Source organism: Peromyscus maniculatus, chromosome 5 (assembly GCF_049852395.1).
Source record: "Peromyscus maniculatus bairdii isolate BWxNUB_F1_BW_parent chromosome 5, HU_Pman_BW_mat_3.1, whole genome shotgun sequence".
Lineage (NCBI taxonomy): Eukaryota > Metazoa > Chordata > Mammalia > Rodentia > Cricetidae > Peromyscus > Peromyscus maniculatus.
Genome location: NC_134856.1, coordinates 16,016,879 through 16,033,987, shown reverse-complemented (window position 1 = coordinate 16,033,987; position 17,109 = coordinate 16,016,879). Strand labels below are relative to the sequence as shown.

Sequence of the window (17,109 nt, the reverse complement as noted above, 5' to 3'; positions counted from 1 at the left end):
ATAACATTCTGGTGGCTGTCCATCTGGAAAGCAAACCTTCTCTGTGATCTCTTGGATGCCCGGTTCTTCTTCCTGTGACAAGAGACCCATTTGCTGCTCTTTGTCATCCCCAAAGGCTCATAAACACATGGCTTCACTGATGCTCCCAAGATCCCAAGCTGGACCTGTGAAGCAGAGAGAATCCGGAGATGCTTATCAAAATCAGGTGTATCAGTAGCTCACCGAGAGAGCTCCCCATGGGATGAGGCCTCAGAGGGCAGTGTCCCACTGCTCCTATACTCCTGCCTCTGTTGACCCTGGGCAGGCTTCTCTCGGCTGAGTGCTGTCCCTGTGAACACATCTCCCCTTAGCATGTCTGTCTGTTTTCAAAGTGAGGTGTAAAACCCCCGGTAAGCCCCTAAACAGAATGCGATTTTCATCTTCAAAGCCTCATCCTAGCACAGAGTCCCTGGCCCTGAGCTCCTGTCCACATTCCTCTACCTGTAGACACTGCACACTTTTCCATAGCTGCTTCGTTTCTAGTGCCCCAGTGAGGCACAGTGTCCGGGGCCTCTGCTTCCTCAGTTATAAGCGGAGACAATAAGACTTTTGCCTTCTGGATGTCCCAATGTCTTTATTAATGTATTTGGATGTATAGACCACTTCAGCTGTCACATGACTTCCGGAGGGAATCTCAGTGTGTCAGCCCCTCCAGAGCTCTGCTGCCTTTTCGAGACAGGGTTTCTGTGTGTAGTTTTGGGGCCTGTCCTGGATCTTGCTCTGTAGACCAGGCTGGCCTCAAACTCACAGAGATCCATCTGGCTCTGCCTCCCTAATGCTGGGATTAAAGGCGTGCACCACCGCCCGGCCTCTCACCACATTCTTAGAGAGTTATATCCCCAGACATCAGCAGGCACAGCTCTTCTTCCCTCCTTCCCAGCCAGGGAACATGGACCGCCCCTTTCTGCCTCCCGAACACGACTTTGTTGAGGGTAACTGTCAAGAAACAGTTCCTTCAGCTTAATGATGGAGCATCTCCTTCCCGAGATGGAAGAGGACTTTTAACCCCTTTCTCCCTGAGACCCTGATGGAAGTGGCAGCTGCTACTGCTTGTTCTTTGGATTGTCTTCCTTTGGTCTCTACTCAATGACAAATAAGCTCTGCATTGGAGTTGTCCATCATCCGACTTCCTCTGGAGCAGCTTGGGGGAATCCAGAATTGAGTCTCTCAGCTGCCAGAGGTGAGAACTACCATCTGGGGATGGGGAAAAGTGTCCTATCCCCCTCCATCTTCAGGCTTTGAGTGCCATGCTGCCTACCCTGTAAGGTCCTCTGTCGCCAGCTTGTTTGGGTTTTGTCTTAGCTTTCGTTAAACTACATGCAATCTGCTTATGTCGTCATCGAGCTATGAGGGGTTCTGAGACTCAACACCAACATGCTGCCTGTACTTTATTAGGTTTATGGATGGCCAGGCCCCGGGACGACGACAGCTTGGCTGCCCTGCTGCTGCCCAGCTTACTGTAACTGACCCCTCAAGAAGTACAGGAGTCTGCTGGCTTCATGCTTAGGAGTCAAGGTCAGAGGACCAAGCAAGTCCTGGGCTGTGCATTTTTGGAGAAGGACCTGACTGGTTCTCAGAATGCAGGTGAATTTGACACACATAACACTTTTAGTAAAACTTAGATTTCAGCATTTTAATGGGAGTCCTGTGATCTTCAGCTAGACACAGTGTCTATGACTCCTTTCTGCTTTAAATCTGTCCTGCTTCATCCTCTGTGTTAACCTGTTTAGTCCCTGGGATTATTGCCCTGGCAGCCTAGTGCATCCTTTTTAAGTGTGGAAATGCCTCCTAGGAATCTAGAACATGGAATTTAGAACCAGGAAAGAAAGTCATAATTTTCCAAGCAGGGACTCTGAGGCAAAGAGAAAAAACAAGAACTGTTACTTACCTACAGTGAGCTGGCGGTCACATCTTCCGTGGCACAGTCTCAAGTGACATTATTTCTTTGGACATACTTTAAGAACCTACAGAGGCAGTGTTTACTAAGGTGTCAGTTTCTCATCTGCAGACCCACTTGACAGTTGACACTCACTGTGGCCTCTGAAAGGTCTCTTATCCAACGGAAGGACTTTTCACTGGTTTAGAAGAGCGAGATGGCCGGGTGGTAGTGGTGCACAACTCTAATTCCAGCACTCAGGAGGCAGAGGCCAGCAGACCTCTGTGAGTTCGAAGCCAGCCTGGTCTACAGAAAGAGTTCTAGAAGAACTAGATGGAAGGCACTGGTGGGCATTGCAGCTATGAAGATCTTGGGGTGGGCAAGGATGAAGGGGTTGGCAGCGCTGACTCCAGTCTTCCTATTGTCCCCCTGGCCATGGCCTAACAGTCCCCCTTCCACCCCTAGTTCGCTCCAGGCTGGACATTTCTAACTTCGCTGCTCCGCCGAGCTTCACACCTCTCCCCTGCTTTCTCCTGCCTTCTTCCCCTTAACGCTACTTCAGGGTAAGCAAAGAAATTCTGTTTGTCCTCAGCAACAAAACATCCTTCTGTTCCCATGACCTGCCTCCATCAATGTCAATGGAAGAATATGGCAAACAGCAATGAATGTTTTGTCTTCCTAAACACATCCTCTCTTTGGTTCTCACTACCACTTCTGCAAAAGCTAGGCATTCTGGGTAACCATGGCAGCATGATGGTGAGAATACGGACAGATCCAAACACTAAGTCACAGTGTGTGAACACTACAGAGGGCCTTCTCAGCCTCACCCAAGCTCCTTCCCTCTTTACTATGTGAGGCCCCTGGATGGAGGTGGCAGGGTTGAATTCATGGATTTGCTAGCACCGATTCCAGAACCTTCTTCCCTCCAGATTCTTCTGGGATCTAGTAACTTAGAGGTGGCAATTTTGGCTAAACACCCTCTTTTCAGAACAGAATTCCTCCGCAGGAAGCTTCGCAGTACTTAGAAGGACACTCCTAATGATGAGGCCTCCCCAGCTTCTCCTCATTTGGGCCTCATTGGAATTCAGGCCCTGTGCTTCCCACCCGGCAGCGGTCTCTTTTCTCCCCATCTTTAATTAGTACTGTCATCTTTAATCCTCTGGAAAGAAGAGAGGAGGGAATGAATGTCTTAGCAACAGGCATGTTTCTGAGACTCCAATTCTGACGAACTCCCCAGAGTTACGACATATATGATGAGCACATCTACGTACATTTTCCTATTAACTTAGAGCAGAGAATGTTAGTCTTTTCCTCCTCAAGGGGCTGCTTTAATGCTATTTTTGGTCCCCATGAACAAGGTGTTTTAAACTGTGTTGTCAGGCTGTTAGATGGCTTCATGGTGAAGTGTCCCAGGAACTCACCCCCTTTGGATTGGTCCAGGCATCTTAAATATTGTGGTTGCCAATACAGGAGGGCAGTCACCATCCCAAATGGTGTCTCCTCAAATCCTCCTATGGATTAATTTGCTGGGTGGCCTGAAATAGGTCAAAAGGTTTTGGCCAGGGAGTAGAATTCTAGAAATAATCACCCTATAACCACTCTAAATCAATCATAATTAATGCACTTGCCTGGTCCTGTCATCTGATTGCTGGCTAGAGGGTGAAATAAAGAGACCCTTTCTAATACAATTTGAAAAGAGATCAAATCTGTCATTTCATCTAATAATTGAGCCAAATGAGAAAAGAGAGAGGTTAAAGTTCACTGGGTGACCTTATGTAAACCCAATAATGCATAATTCATTTCCTTTTTATGGAATTTAAAAGCTGCTGTAAATGGGCAGGATGGAGGCTCTGCTTCCCATGGCTTCTGCCAGGCTGCTTGTGTTTAGTCCTAGAGAGCCGTACCAACTTCCCAGCAGCGGATTCCAACTGAATAATCCCCAAACCTTCAATATGGGCCGGCATCTAATTCGTCCTCCCAAGCGTGTGGAGTTAATAACTGAATAAATCACTGACAGCACTCTCTGAATGATATAAAACCTGTAATTTATTTATTGAGTGCTACAAATACAGTTAAAACATGTTTTCATGCAAAATGCTTTTCCTCTTTTTAATATTATCAAAAGGGAGAATCTAGGGTTGGCTTTGTGGTAGAGGGTGTTGCAGACAGCCCGTGTGTCCTTTCTCACTTGTGTTAGCATGTTGGGGAATTTCATCTCCAGCTTCAACATGGTTTGGGCTGAGGGGGGTGGGAATGAAGGCCAGTGTGTTTGAGGAACGCTTCCAGCAACAGCTTGGGCTCAAGTTGACCTGAGTTGGGAACTGTAGCCAGGCAGATCATCTCTATAGATCACTCAAAGATCTTACTTGGGTAGCAGCCAACCAGGGACCTGCTTTTCCAAAGAGCCTGCTTCGTTACATGGTACCATCGAGGCAGTTAGCTACTCTTGCTCCTGGGGTAAGTGGTTGATACAGAGATTGTATGCCTCTGTGGAATGAAGGTGACCTGAAGACGCCCTTAGATCTTCCAGTGGCTGCTCATGGTCCTTCAGAAGATGCAGCTTCTGAATGCTCAGTTGAAATCTTCCTCACAGGGTGGAGAATCCTGCAGGTCCCCGTGCTCCATGCTGTTGACACTCTTAACCTCAGCACAGTATTGCCTGTCTGCAGCCTCCAAATGCTCAACCTTTACAGAGCTCCCTGCCTCTCTGTTGCTGTAAGGTTGCTCTGCACCACTCTGAGGATGGGCTTTCTAACACATAGACGTGACCTGATCATTTTCTGCTAATGCACACTTTAGTGTGCCATGAGGGTGCTGAGGAGAAATTGATCTAATTCTTCTCGAGGAAGGTTTAGCATCGTGTAGCAAGATAAAAATTTCACTCACTCTTTGAGTCCCAGAGTTCTGCTGTTTAATGATTCTTTTCTAAACAATAGCTAATTTGCCTAAAATATAAAAACATAGGTATTTACAATACATATGGCACATATTATAATTGTGGAAACAGTCTAAAGGCTCATTGGGATCAAATTATTAAATAAAATGATTGTGTTCTCAAAATAAAGAAATATTCTACAGGTATGAAAAATAACAGCTTTAGCCACATCCAGAGACACCTAAGACATGTCATTAAGCAACAAAGCACAGCACAATGTAACCTGAGAAGTGTGATCTCACTCCCTTTTTAAAATGCTCTTCTGTCTAGGCAGGAAGGAGAAAAATGACTGATTTGTTGGAGTTTAGCAGAGACCAGTGTCACAGCACTCAGGAAGGCCAAGGACAGGAGCTAACAAGGAAGCCTAGGTCACAGTGAAGACAGACTTCCAGATAATGGAATGGATGACAGATTAAAAAATAAATGATGCTGGAATGTTTGATAATCTGTAATAATCCCATAAAGAAATCCACATAAAACTTTTGGACCATAAATCTTAAGACTTTAGCAAGAAAATGTATTAATTCTGTGCATTTTGTTCACATATGTACATGCATCCTGACACAGGCACTTATGTGTCACACACACATATGCAAATACAGAGAGATTTACCATCACTGAAATTAGAATCTTCAGTATGCTATGAAATACCTTAGACAAAGTTGAAAGATAAGCCACAGACTGCAAGAATATGTTAGGGTAAATATCGCCAGGAAATGATGTGTAAAAGCATGAAGTGGGTTCAGCAACTACCTTGGTGCAAAGCATTTTTTTTGGCATGCCCTTGAGGAAACCCTGGGTTCTTCCTCAACACACAAGGAAAACAGCTCAGTAGAAAAACAAATCACGAGGGAAGGGGACTGACAGTTCTTAGAGGAAGGAATCTAGATGACCAGAGAACCAGTGATCTTGATGTCTTTAGTGAGAAGAGGATTGTACATTAAAAAAAAAAAGTCCTCACTGTATTAATTCCCATGGCACAGTGATTTTAAAGAAAGGGAATCGTGGCAGTATTCAGTGCTGGTGGCTCTGTGGAGAGACAGCCAACGGAGGAGCTCCATGTCATAAAGCCGTCCTAGGATCACCACGTACTGCAGCCCCGTGGCTATCCCTTTTTGTGCTGACTTAAAGAGATTCTGGTCTGGGGAAGTGGTTCAGTAGATCAATGCCCCTGCCACTGAGCCTGACTACCCGAGTTCCATTTCTGTCAACCACGTGGTGGAAGGAGAGAACCAGCCTCGCCAAGCTGTACTCCACACGTGCGCTGTGGCATGTGTGGCCCTCACAAGAAAAGAAAAAATTCAAAATGAGAGATTCCTATCTATAGCACAAGGAGACAGACATGGGGAGGTTCGTAGTTCATGAGAACGAATGGGAAGTCTCCTGAGTGCACCGGCCCCTGGGTGTTGTACTTATTAGGGAGGGCCACAGACTCTGGGCAGACCACTGGGGCTCAAACCCAGGCTTCTCACTTGCAAACTCTGCAACCAGGGACAGTAGCTTACCTGTTCTGCACACTGCTTTGCTCACCAGCAAGACGGGAACAAATACCAAACAGGCTGTTACAACTTTTCATGAGCCAAGGTTAGACCACTTTGAAAGGAGACTGGGATGCAGTTAAGACATTAACACAAGAGAGGCAAAACCAAAGATCAGAGATTGTTGTGCATCAGAAGTTAACTAACAAATGGTTCGAGGAAAAAGCATGCTCAATGGCCTCACATGGTGCAGTGGGAAAAGTACGCCACCTTTGAAAAACACACAGCAGCACTATTTGGGGCCATAGTAATAGCTATAAGACAGAAATGTTGGAATCTGCATAACAGATTAAGAGCTCTGTTCAGTACGGGGAAGAAATAGGGAAGCATAGGAAAGGGTGAGCCAAGCGTAGTGGCTCACACCTCTAGGCTCAGCTACTTGAGAAACTGAGACAGGAGGATTACAGCTTCTAGACCTGCTTGGACTACTTTGTGAGGTCAAGGCCTGCCTAGGAAACTTAGCCAGATTCTGTCTTAAGAGAATAATTTTAAAATGCTGGGAGGCAGGAGAGAAGGATCAGCAGTCAGGAGCACACGCTGCTCTTCCAGAAGATCAGGGTTCAATACCAGCATCTGCATGGCAGCTCTATGATTGGAATCTATGATTCCAGTTCCAATGCCTTTTCCTGCCCTCTGTGGGCACCAGGAACACACAGCGGGCACAGATGTGAATGCAGCAAGACACCCATCTGCATAAAAATATAAATAAATTGGAAATGTTTCAATCCTGTGGTTGTAACTCAGCAGTAGAGCACTGACCTGGTGGGTATAAGGGCCTGGGTTCAGCCATCAGGATAGAAAGAGGGTATTGACTTAGGTCTATTGATATTGTTTTGGAGAGAGAGAGAGAGAGAGAGAGAGAGAGAGAGAGAGAGAGAGAGAGAGAGAGAGAGAGAGAGAGAGAGAGAAAGAGAGAGATATGAGAGAGAGAGGGGGAGGGAGGAAAAAGGGAGGAGAGAGAGAAGAGAGAGGGAGTAGAGATAAAGAAGAGAGAGAGGAGAGAGAGGAGAGAGAGAGCACTAAAGTAAAAATGTGAATGAATTAGTAATTATAACCTCCCAGTAGTGAGTATACAAGAGTCTGTTGTGCTATTTTTCTAAGCATGTAATGACAGCTTTTTACTCTGTGAATTTTTTTGAGACCCTCCTTTAGTCTAGGCTGACTTTGTCCTCCTGCCTCCACCTCCCGAGTCCTTTGTTTTGAAATAATTATATACTACCCTCCGTTTTGAGAATTACAGTATTTTTGTATCTTTTTTTTTTTTTTTTTTTGAGATTGGCTCTTTTCTCTCATCATAACGGTCCAGAAACTCATGCAGGTTGTAAAGTTCACTGTCCACCTTCCTGGCCGAGTATTCCATGACCTTAGCACACCAGCTCGTGATCACTCTCGCTCAGTTTCTCCAGCTTTCAAACACCTTGAGTGAAGCTGCTGGAGACATTCATGCCCAGGCCCTGTGTAAACGGGAGTGCCAATCTGGAGCATGGCACTGCTTGGCCATCCAGATAGTGTATAACAGTTGTGTGTTTAGTCTTCATAGAAACTGTCAAGCTGTGTTTCAGAGTTGTGCATGCCACATCCCACCCACAGCATGCGTCATCTAGTCTCTCTGCATCCTCATCCCCATTTAGTGTCCTCACCTGGGCTCACTATAGCGTTCTTATGGGATGATGGCTATTGTCTCTCTGATGCCTAAGGATGCTGGATGGCATCTTGGTGCTCCTCTGGCAGTATCCATCTTCTGGTAAAGGGCTTCTTCAGGCCTTTACACAACGCTGTGTAATGTTTTTCTGTTGTATGTTGAGAGTTCTTTATGTAGTTGATTTATTACCACTTTTCAGAGAGATGGTTTGCAAAATCTTCTCCAAGTATGTGAATTGACTTTTCATTCTCTTAATGAGATCTTTCTCAAAATTTTTTTTTTTTAATTTATGACTCATGTTTCACTGTCAAGTTTAAAGTTTCTATGCCTGTCCAAAGATCCCAAAAAATTATAGCCTACTTATTTAAAGAAAAGATTTATAATCTTACATTTATGTATATAAATTTATTAATCAATTCATTCATAAAGTCAATTTATTAATGGGCTTATAGAATTGTGTTTCGTTGATATATCACAATTTACTCTTCACCACTGGGGAGGTTTTAGTAGGTTCACAAGATTGCACAATCACCACTATTCAACTTTCAGAACTCAAGTTCCGGAACATTTTCATGACCCTAAAGTGGAGCCGTGTGCGCATTAGCAGCTGCTTTCTACTATCTCCACCTGCCTCTTCCAGCTACTGGTCACTCTCTGGACTCCTCTACTAGGAAGAATCATGTGACATGTGACCTTCATGCCTCATTTCTTCCATTCAATGTAATGGTTTGGGTTATTATCTATATCATGGCATTTATCCTTTCTAATGTCTGAATAACATTCTTTGATATGGAAATACCACACTCATTTAACTATCCATTAATTGACGGACATTTGGGTTGCTTCCGGTGTTTGTTTCTGATGAAATGCAACTGTTAATGTATGTACAAGTCTTTTATAAATGCATGCTTTTAATTCTCTAGGATACGTATGTATGAGTAAGATTGCCCAGGGACAACTTTCGACTATTCATCCATCATAGCACAGTTTTCCTCAGTGACAGGCCACTTTACATTCACTCAACAACCTAAGCTCCGACTTGCAACACCCTTCTTGAAATGTGTCATTTTCTAAAATTTGAAATGACGTTTTTATTTAACTCTGAGTGGGTGTACTCACACGCGGTGGCAGGCACTCAGCACAGCTGTGTGGAGGTCCGAGGACAACTTTGGGGAGTCGGTTCTCTCCTTCTGCTATGCGGATCCTGGGGTTCTCAGGCTGTCAGGCTTTGGAACAGACACCTTACCCGCTAAGTCCTCCCACTAGCCCTATTTTCCAGAAGAAATTTTAAAAGACTGTTCACCCTAGTTTGGTTTTCTGTTGCTGTGATAAACCCCGTGACCAAAGGCAACTCGGGGAGGACAGGGTTTCTTTCATCTTACCTGCTGTAGTCCACCATCCAGGAGGCCAAGGCAGGAAACCCAGGCAGGAACTCAAGCTGTGCATTTTGTGTTTCTTTTTGCTCCGCTTGCTCTTTTTCATTGTAGACCTGCATGAGAGTGATCATTAATAACCACAGTACAGAATCAATATTAGGCTGCCTTGAAATCTTTGGCAAATGAAATTATTCCCAAACTCCTCAATTTAGCCCAAGGCAAATTCCCAGGATGAGGGCAAAAAGCAGCCACATTCTTTGCTGAACTATCACGAGGATCATCTCTAGCCCAGTTGCTAATATAGTTTACCTCTGAAACTTCTTGAGCTGGACCTACATAGTCTACTTGCTCTCAGTACTACTGGCTTCCAAGCTCCTACTAGAATGGTCCATTAATCTGCACTTACAGTATTCAACTCCCTTTCTATTCACAAATCCCAAATTCTTCTGCATTCCCCCCAAAAAACAGCGTGGTTAGGCCAGCCAGAGCAATACCTCATTCCTGATACTAACTTCTGTTTCAATTACTTTTCAATTGTGATACAACCCAATTACCAAGGCGACTTATGGAAGAGTTTGTTGGGGGATTATAGTTGCGGAGATTGAGTCCATGACTACCATGGTGGGGAGCATCAGAGCAGGGATGCAGGAATGCGGCTGCAGCAGTAACCATTGAGAGCTTACATCTTACCTGCAGAAGGGATGGGGAGAGGAAGAGGATCATGGGCTTTTGAAACCCTAAAGCTCACCCCCAGTGACATACCACCTCCAACAAGGCTACACCCCCTAATCCTTCCCAAATAGTTCTACCAACTGGGGACCAAATATTCAAATACATGAGCCTATGGGGGTCATTCTTATTCAAACCACCATAGGTTCCTTTGAATTCAAATTTTGTTTATCATAAAAGTAGTGTTAAAAGTTCGTTCTTTTGTGTGTGGATATCCAGCTCTTATAATACTGATTAAAAGAATGTTTTTCTTCTTCAAATGCTTTTGGCACCTTTATCAAAATAGTTTGGCTATGGGATGCATGAATTCACCTTTCTTCTTCTTCTTCTTCTTCTTCTTCTTCTTCTTCTTCTTCTTCTTCTTCTTCTTCTTCTTCTTTTCTTCTTCTTCTTCTTTTTAAAATTCTGATTGGACATCAGAGGGCCTGGGAGTTGAACCCAGGTTCTCTGGAACATCAGCATCAGTCAGTGCTCTTAACCACTGTGCCACGTCTCTCTTCTCCTTAGGCCCTTATGACTCTTCCCCCTTACCTTTTAAGAGGTCACATAAAATGGCAGGAAGCACTTCCTCCTTCGGGCCCTATAATCCAAGGTAATGGGTGGAGCAAATACCACTACAATAGTATCTTTGCACAGCAATAGAATCCTGACTAAGACATGTGTAGATGTAGATGTAGATGTAGATGTAGATGTAGATGATGTAGATGTAGATGTAGATGTAGATGTAGATGTAGATGTAGATGTAGATGTAGATGTAGATGTAGATGTAGATGTAGATGTAGATGTATGTACACATGAGTGCAGGTGCCCATGGATGTCAGAAGAAGGTGTTGGATTCCCTGAAGCTGAAGCTACAGGTAATTGTGATCCATCTGTCATGGGTACCAGGAATCTAGTTGGGGTCTTCTGGAAGAATACTCTTAACTTCTGAGCCATCTCTCTATGCCCAGTGTTCAATGTTTTTAGCTGAGTTTATTCCTGAGAACTTTACTTCCTCTTATACTATTATACCTGGAATTGCTAATTTCATTCTCATATCATGTTCACTTTTAGTGTATAGAAATACACTGTTTTAATGTATTAATCTCACTTCTTGCAAATGTACAAAACTATGCATTAGCCTTTTTTTCTTTGTCTTCTTTGATTTTTTATCTATGCAAAGTTATATAATCTACACAGATGTACTTTTTACATTTTCCATTCCAACCTGTTTGTTTTGATCTTTGGCCAGTTGTCTGTATTAGAGCCTCCAGCTAATGTTGAATGGAAGGAGTGGGAATGTGTCCCCTGCCCTGTGCTGACATTAACAGTGGAATTCCACCATCAGGGATGATGTTAGCTGGTGGCTTTCCATGGTAGCCTTGTAAGGTTAAAGAAGTTGCTTTCTATTCTCAGTTTGCTGCGGATATTCACTGTGGCAGGGTGCTGGATATTGTGGAATGCTTTTAGCATCAATTTAGGTGACCATGTGAGTTTCACCCTTATCCCACATGATATATGAAAATTTTGCGTTCATATGGCTTTATTCCCACTTCTCATTTTTAAAATTTTTCTCATAAATTACATCTTCATATATTGTTTTCTCATGTTTGGATTTTCACAATTATTGCATTATGGAGTTGTTGTATTTTGTTGTTGTTGTTGTTGTATTTTTAAGTCACAATGAACAAGAATTTTATACAACAAAAATATTTATGCTCTCCTTTTTAGTTATCTATGTAACCACTTCTCTGGTGCTCTGTCTACTGTCACTGAAGTAACTGATTCTCTCTTAATTATGCTGGAAGGACAGCTTTAGTATTTCTTATAAGGTACGAGTATTAGCAAAAAGATCTGATGTTTTTATTTACTTTATGACATATATTTAAAAATTGCCTTAATTTTCTCTTTCTCTAAGAAGGGTAGTTTTGCCAGATTAAAAACAAAACAAAGCACCTGGTGGACAGGTATTTTTCTTTTGGAAGTTTGAAAATGTCTTTCTGATGCTTTCTGACCCCCACAATTTCTGATAAGAAACTGCCTATTAATCTTCTCCGGGTTCTCTGTACGTGATTAATAGCTCCTCTCTGCTTTCCTGAGCCTCTCTTTGTCTCTGAATTTTGACAGTCTGACTCTGATGTGTGTAGGTGTGAATTTCTTCGTATCCAATGTGAAATTTTCTGAGCTTTTCGAATGTTGAGGAATCATTTCTTCAAATATTCTCCCATCCCTTTCCGGTCCCCTCAGCAGGACTGCAGCTCTGTGTTTGGACTCTTGATGATCCCCACAGGTTTCTGGTGCAATGCTCTTTCTAGTCTAACTGTCTTTCTATTCTGGGCTAGTGAATTTTTCATCTTAGCTTTTATACTTTTCAATTACAAAATTTCTGCTTGATTGCTTTTTATAATTTGCATATGGTATTGCTTATTTTTTTGATTACGCATTTTTCAAATATATTCCTTTAGCTCTCTGAACATATTTAAAACAGCTTATTTAAAATCTTTGTCTTTTGCATATAAATCTTAGCTTTCTCAATTATAGTCTATAAAGATTTCTTTCTTATACATAGGAGATTTTTTTGCAGGCGATTTATGCATTTTTATGTGTGTGTATGTGTGTGTGTGTGTAAAACTGAAAAGAATATATTTCTAGTAAACAGATTCTTTTCTTTCCCTGAGTTCCTTATTGTTTCTTTTTGTAGTTGTTATTGTGAATTTAGATGTTGTGAACCAATTCTGTGAAATCTATATCTTTGTTATGTATAGTCAATAAAGTCTCTACTCAGCTCCTTAATTAGCTAACGATTGGACAGAAATTTCCCTAGAAGCCTGGAGCTTATAAGTCTCTATTTTTGCTTAATGGTTGTGTATGGTTATTGGGGGATGTCTTCAATAGTCAACTAGCTGGTATAAAATTGTACTTTAGCCTTCAATTCTTGCTTGAGTTGAAATGTGATCGGGAGCTTTTCAATGGGTAGTTTAGTTAATTGTTGACCTCAACTACTAACCACTGCTCGCTGCCTCAGGCAGCCATGGTATACATTTCTGTTTCTATACTGTTGACTTGTGTTTGCTGGTATTTATTCTCTTAACAGCTTTTGCACCCATATTCATGGAGGATGCTGATCTGTGGCTTCCTCTTCTTTCCACTCTCTTTGGTTTGGTTATCAGGGTAATACTAATGTTATATGGTGAATTTTATTGATAGAATTTTTATCATTTCCTTTCCTGGAAGAGACAGGGTAGAATTGCTGTTGATTCTTTAAATGTGTGCTGGTGTTTTCCAGAGTTACACTCAGAACTTAGAGTTTTGAAATCATCAGTTCAATTTCCTTGATAACTGTCATCAGTCTGTTCAAATCATCTGTCCTGTTAGATCACCCATGGTGGTTCCCATTTTTTGTGGAATTGCCCCATTTTATATCAGTTGTCAAGTTCGCATGGGTATGGCTGTTTCATAGCACTTTCTTCCTATCCTCCTTACATGATCCCTGCAGCATCCAGTGGATCATGTCTGATTTGGGCCATTTGTGTCTTCTTATTGTTACTTTTGTCCACGCTTGTCAATTTGTATCAGTCTTTTCAATCTGTTTAAGTGACTTTCAACCTACTCTTCTGTTTTTAATTTCAATTAGTTTGTTCTTACTATGATTTCTCTCATTATGCTGTTGCCTTTGCTAGGGTTTTTATTGCTGTGATAAAACACTGTGGTCAAAAGCAGCTTGGGGAGGAGAGAGCTGATTTCACTTTACTTTTCCAGGTCGCAGCAGCCTGTTCTGAACGAAGTTGGGGCAGCAGGAACCTGAGGCAGGAACTGAAGCAGTAGACATGCCTGCTGGCTTGCTGCTTGGAGCTTGCTCTGTCTGATTTCTTATACAACCTAGGACCACTTTCCAGAGATGGCACTACCTTCCATCTCAAACATTCATCAAGATCATGTCTTACAGTGAAGCCTTGTCTATAGGCAATCTGATACAGGCATTTTTACAAATGAGGTTCCCTCCTCCTAAATAACTCTAGTTTTTGTTAATATGGTAACAAACAAACAAACAAACAAAACCCCCAAAACCAAAAAAAAAAAAAAACAAAACACCAACACCAACAAAAACACAGGACTGCTGTTTTGTTTCATTTTGCTAATCTTTCCCTAGGTACTTGAAAGTAGAAGCTAAAATTGTTTACTTTAGATTCTTTTCTTCTTCTATATAACATTAATGCTGAAAGCACCCCTTACACCAGTACATTATCTGCTTCCATTAATTTGCTATGTTTTATTTTATTTCATTCAGTTCAATGTATTTTTTATTTCCCATAAGATTTCTTGCATAATTCATAGACTATTTAGAAGTAAGCTTTTTAGTTTACAAATGTTTGAAGATTTTAATTTTTATCTTTTTGTTCTTGCTTTACAACTTAATTCCATGGCAGTAGGGAACATGTTCTGTATGAGTTTGGAAACTGACTTTGATCAAGGGTGTCATCAGTCTTGGTATATGTTCGTTGTCTATGTGAAAGGATCTGTGTCTTGCTATGTGGCATGTTACAAATGCGTATTAGCTGTGTTACCACCATCGACATTCAGTTACGATACTTTTGCCTTCTTACTGATTTTTATTTATGAGTCATTTCTTTGAGTTTATTATATGTACTTGAATATGTTTTATCTCTTTTTTTCAGAGTTTGACAAATCTGTTTTTCATTTATTTTATTTATTTGACATCCAGACCTCATTTTCCCTCCCTCTTTTCCTCCCATCCCCTCCCTACCTTCCTTCCTCTCCCCTCAATCCATTCCTCCTCTGTTTCTGTTCAGAAAGGAGTAGGTCTCCCATGGGTGTCAGGCATAGCATATCAAGTTGCAGTAAGACTAAGCACCTCCCCTTGTATTAAGGCAACCCAGTATGAAGAATAGGTTCCCAAAAGTGAGCCAAAGGGGACAGCCCCTGCCCCTGCTGTTAGGAGTCCCACAAGTAGACTAAGTTACACAACAGTCACATATATGTAGAGGGCCTAGGTCAGTCACATGCAGACTCCTTGGTTGTTGGTTCAGACTCTGTGAGTTCCTGTGACCCCAGGTTGGTTGTTTCTGTGGGTTTTCTTGTGATGTCCTTGACCCCTCTGGCTCCTACAATCCTTTCTCCCTCTCTTCAGCAGGATTTACCCAACTCGGCCTAATGTTTGGCTCTGGGTTTATACATCTGTTTGCACCAGTTACTGAATGAAGGTTCTCTGATAACAATTGGGGTAGTCACCAATATTATCACAAGAGATGGCCAGTTCAAGCTACATGTCCACCATTGTTAGGAGTGTTAGCTGGGGTCATCCTTGTAGATTTGAGAGAGTTTCCCTTGCATCAGATTTCTACTTGACCCTGAAAGGTGCCCCCCTTTTCCAGTTTTCTCTTTCAGTACTTTCCTCCTCCATCCATTGCCTAACCTGACCCCAGTCCACCCAGGGTGGAGGCCCACAGAGGCCCCCAGTAAGACCTTACTCAAGGTCAGAGAATCTGAACTTGCTTTTCTCAGTAGGGCCAAAGGTGTGGTTACCAGGTGTTTTGAAGAGTCTGCACTTTCCTCTACATTGTGCTTTGATCTTGGAAGGGGGAGGTCCATTAGAATAAAACTCTGGGTGACTGGGTATTGGCCCAGGGCCCTTCCAAAGCTATCCTGTGTCCCTATATTTCTCTTCATCTACATCTATATTTCTATCTAATACTTCCTCATTTCTCTCTCCTCCCCAAAACAACCCTTTGACAGGTCAGAGCTAAACTCTGACAACTCAGGAGATCTCTGATTTCTTCTATTTCCCCTTACCAGGGAGATCCATGTGTTCCCTCCTTGGGCTCTCCTTGTTACCTAGCCTCTCTAGATCTGTGAATTATAGCATGGTTATCTTTACTTTACAGCTAATATCCACTTATCAGTGAGTATACACCATGTTTATCTTTCTGGGTCTTGATTACCTCACTCAGAATGATTTTTTCCAGTTCCATCCATTTGCCTTCAACTTTCCTTGTGTCATTGTTTTTAACAGCTGAGTAATACTCCATTGTGTAAATGTACCACATTTTCTTTATCCATTCTTCAGTTGAGGTGCATCTAGGTTGTTTCCAGGTTTTGGCTATTACAAATAAAGCTGCTATGAACATAGTTGAGGAAGTGTCCATGTGGTATGATTGAATCTCTTTGGGTATATGACCAAGAGTGGTTTAGTTGGGTCTTGAGGTAGATTGATTTCCAATTTTTTGAGAAACCACCCTATTGATTTTTAAAGTGGCTGTACAAGTTTTCACTCCCACCAGCAGTGGAGGAGTGTTCCCCTTACTCTACATCCTTTCCAACATAGACATATTTTTGATCTTAGCCATTCTGACAGGTATAAGATGGTATCTCAGAATCATTTTGATTTGCATTTCCCTGATGACTAAGGATGTTAAACAATTGTTTAAGTGTCTTTTGACCATTTGAGATTTCTGCTTTGATCTTGAAAGGGGGGGTCCATTAGAATAAAACTCTGGGTGACTGGGTATTGGCGCAGGGCCCTTCCAAAGCTACCCTGTGTCTCTATTTTTCTCTCCATCTCCATCTATATTTCTATCTAATACTTCCTCATTTCTCTCTCCTCCCCAAAACAACCCTTTGACAGATCAGAGCTGGACTCTGACAACTCAAGAGATCTCTGATTTCTTCTGTTTCCCCTTACCAGGGAGATCCATGTGTTCCCTCCTTGGGCTCTCCTTGTTACCTAGCCTCTCTAGATCTGTGCATTATAGCTTCTATATTCTATATTCAGAATATATAGAATTATATTCTTCTGCTGAGAATTCTTTGTTTAGGTCTGGACTCATTTTTTTAGTTGGATTATTTGGTATTTTGATGTCTAGTTTCTTGAGTTTTTTTTAAATATATATTTTGGAGATCAGCCCTCTGTCAGATGTGGGATGAAGATTTTTTTCCATTCTATAAACTCCCATTTTGTCCTATTGACAGTGTCCTTT

At 42.2% G+C, this 17,109-nt stretch overlaps 1 long non-coding RNA gene across 2 annotated transcripts in view; it reads right to left on the bottom strand.

Annotated features, from left to right (window-relative positions):
• The window catches only part of LOC121829343 (uncharacterized), a 31,679-nt gene extending 15,710 nt beyond the window's left edge, over positions 1 to 15,969 (bottom strand). Inside the window, exons 1-3 of one of the 2 annotated variants that reach the window (XR_013051170.1) lie at positions 15,926 to 15,969; positions 9,413 to 9,519; positions 37 to 164 (exon numbers count right to left, since the gene is read on the bottom strand). This is a non-coding gene — a long non-coding RNA (uncharacterized LOC121829343). The remainder of the gene's footprint in view (positions 1 to 36; positions 165 to 9,412; positions 9,520 to 15,925) is intronic. The other variant, XR_013051169.1, reaches the window with a different exon arrangement.
• Between the last annotated feature and the right edge of the window lie 1,140 nt (positions 15,970 to 17,109).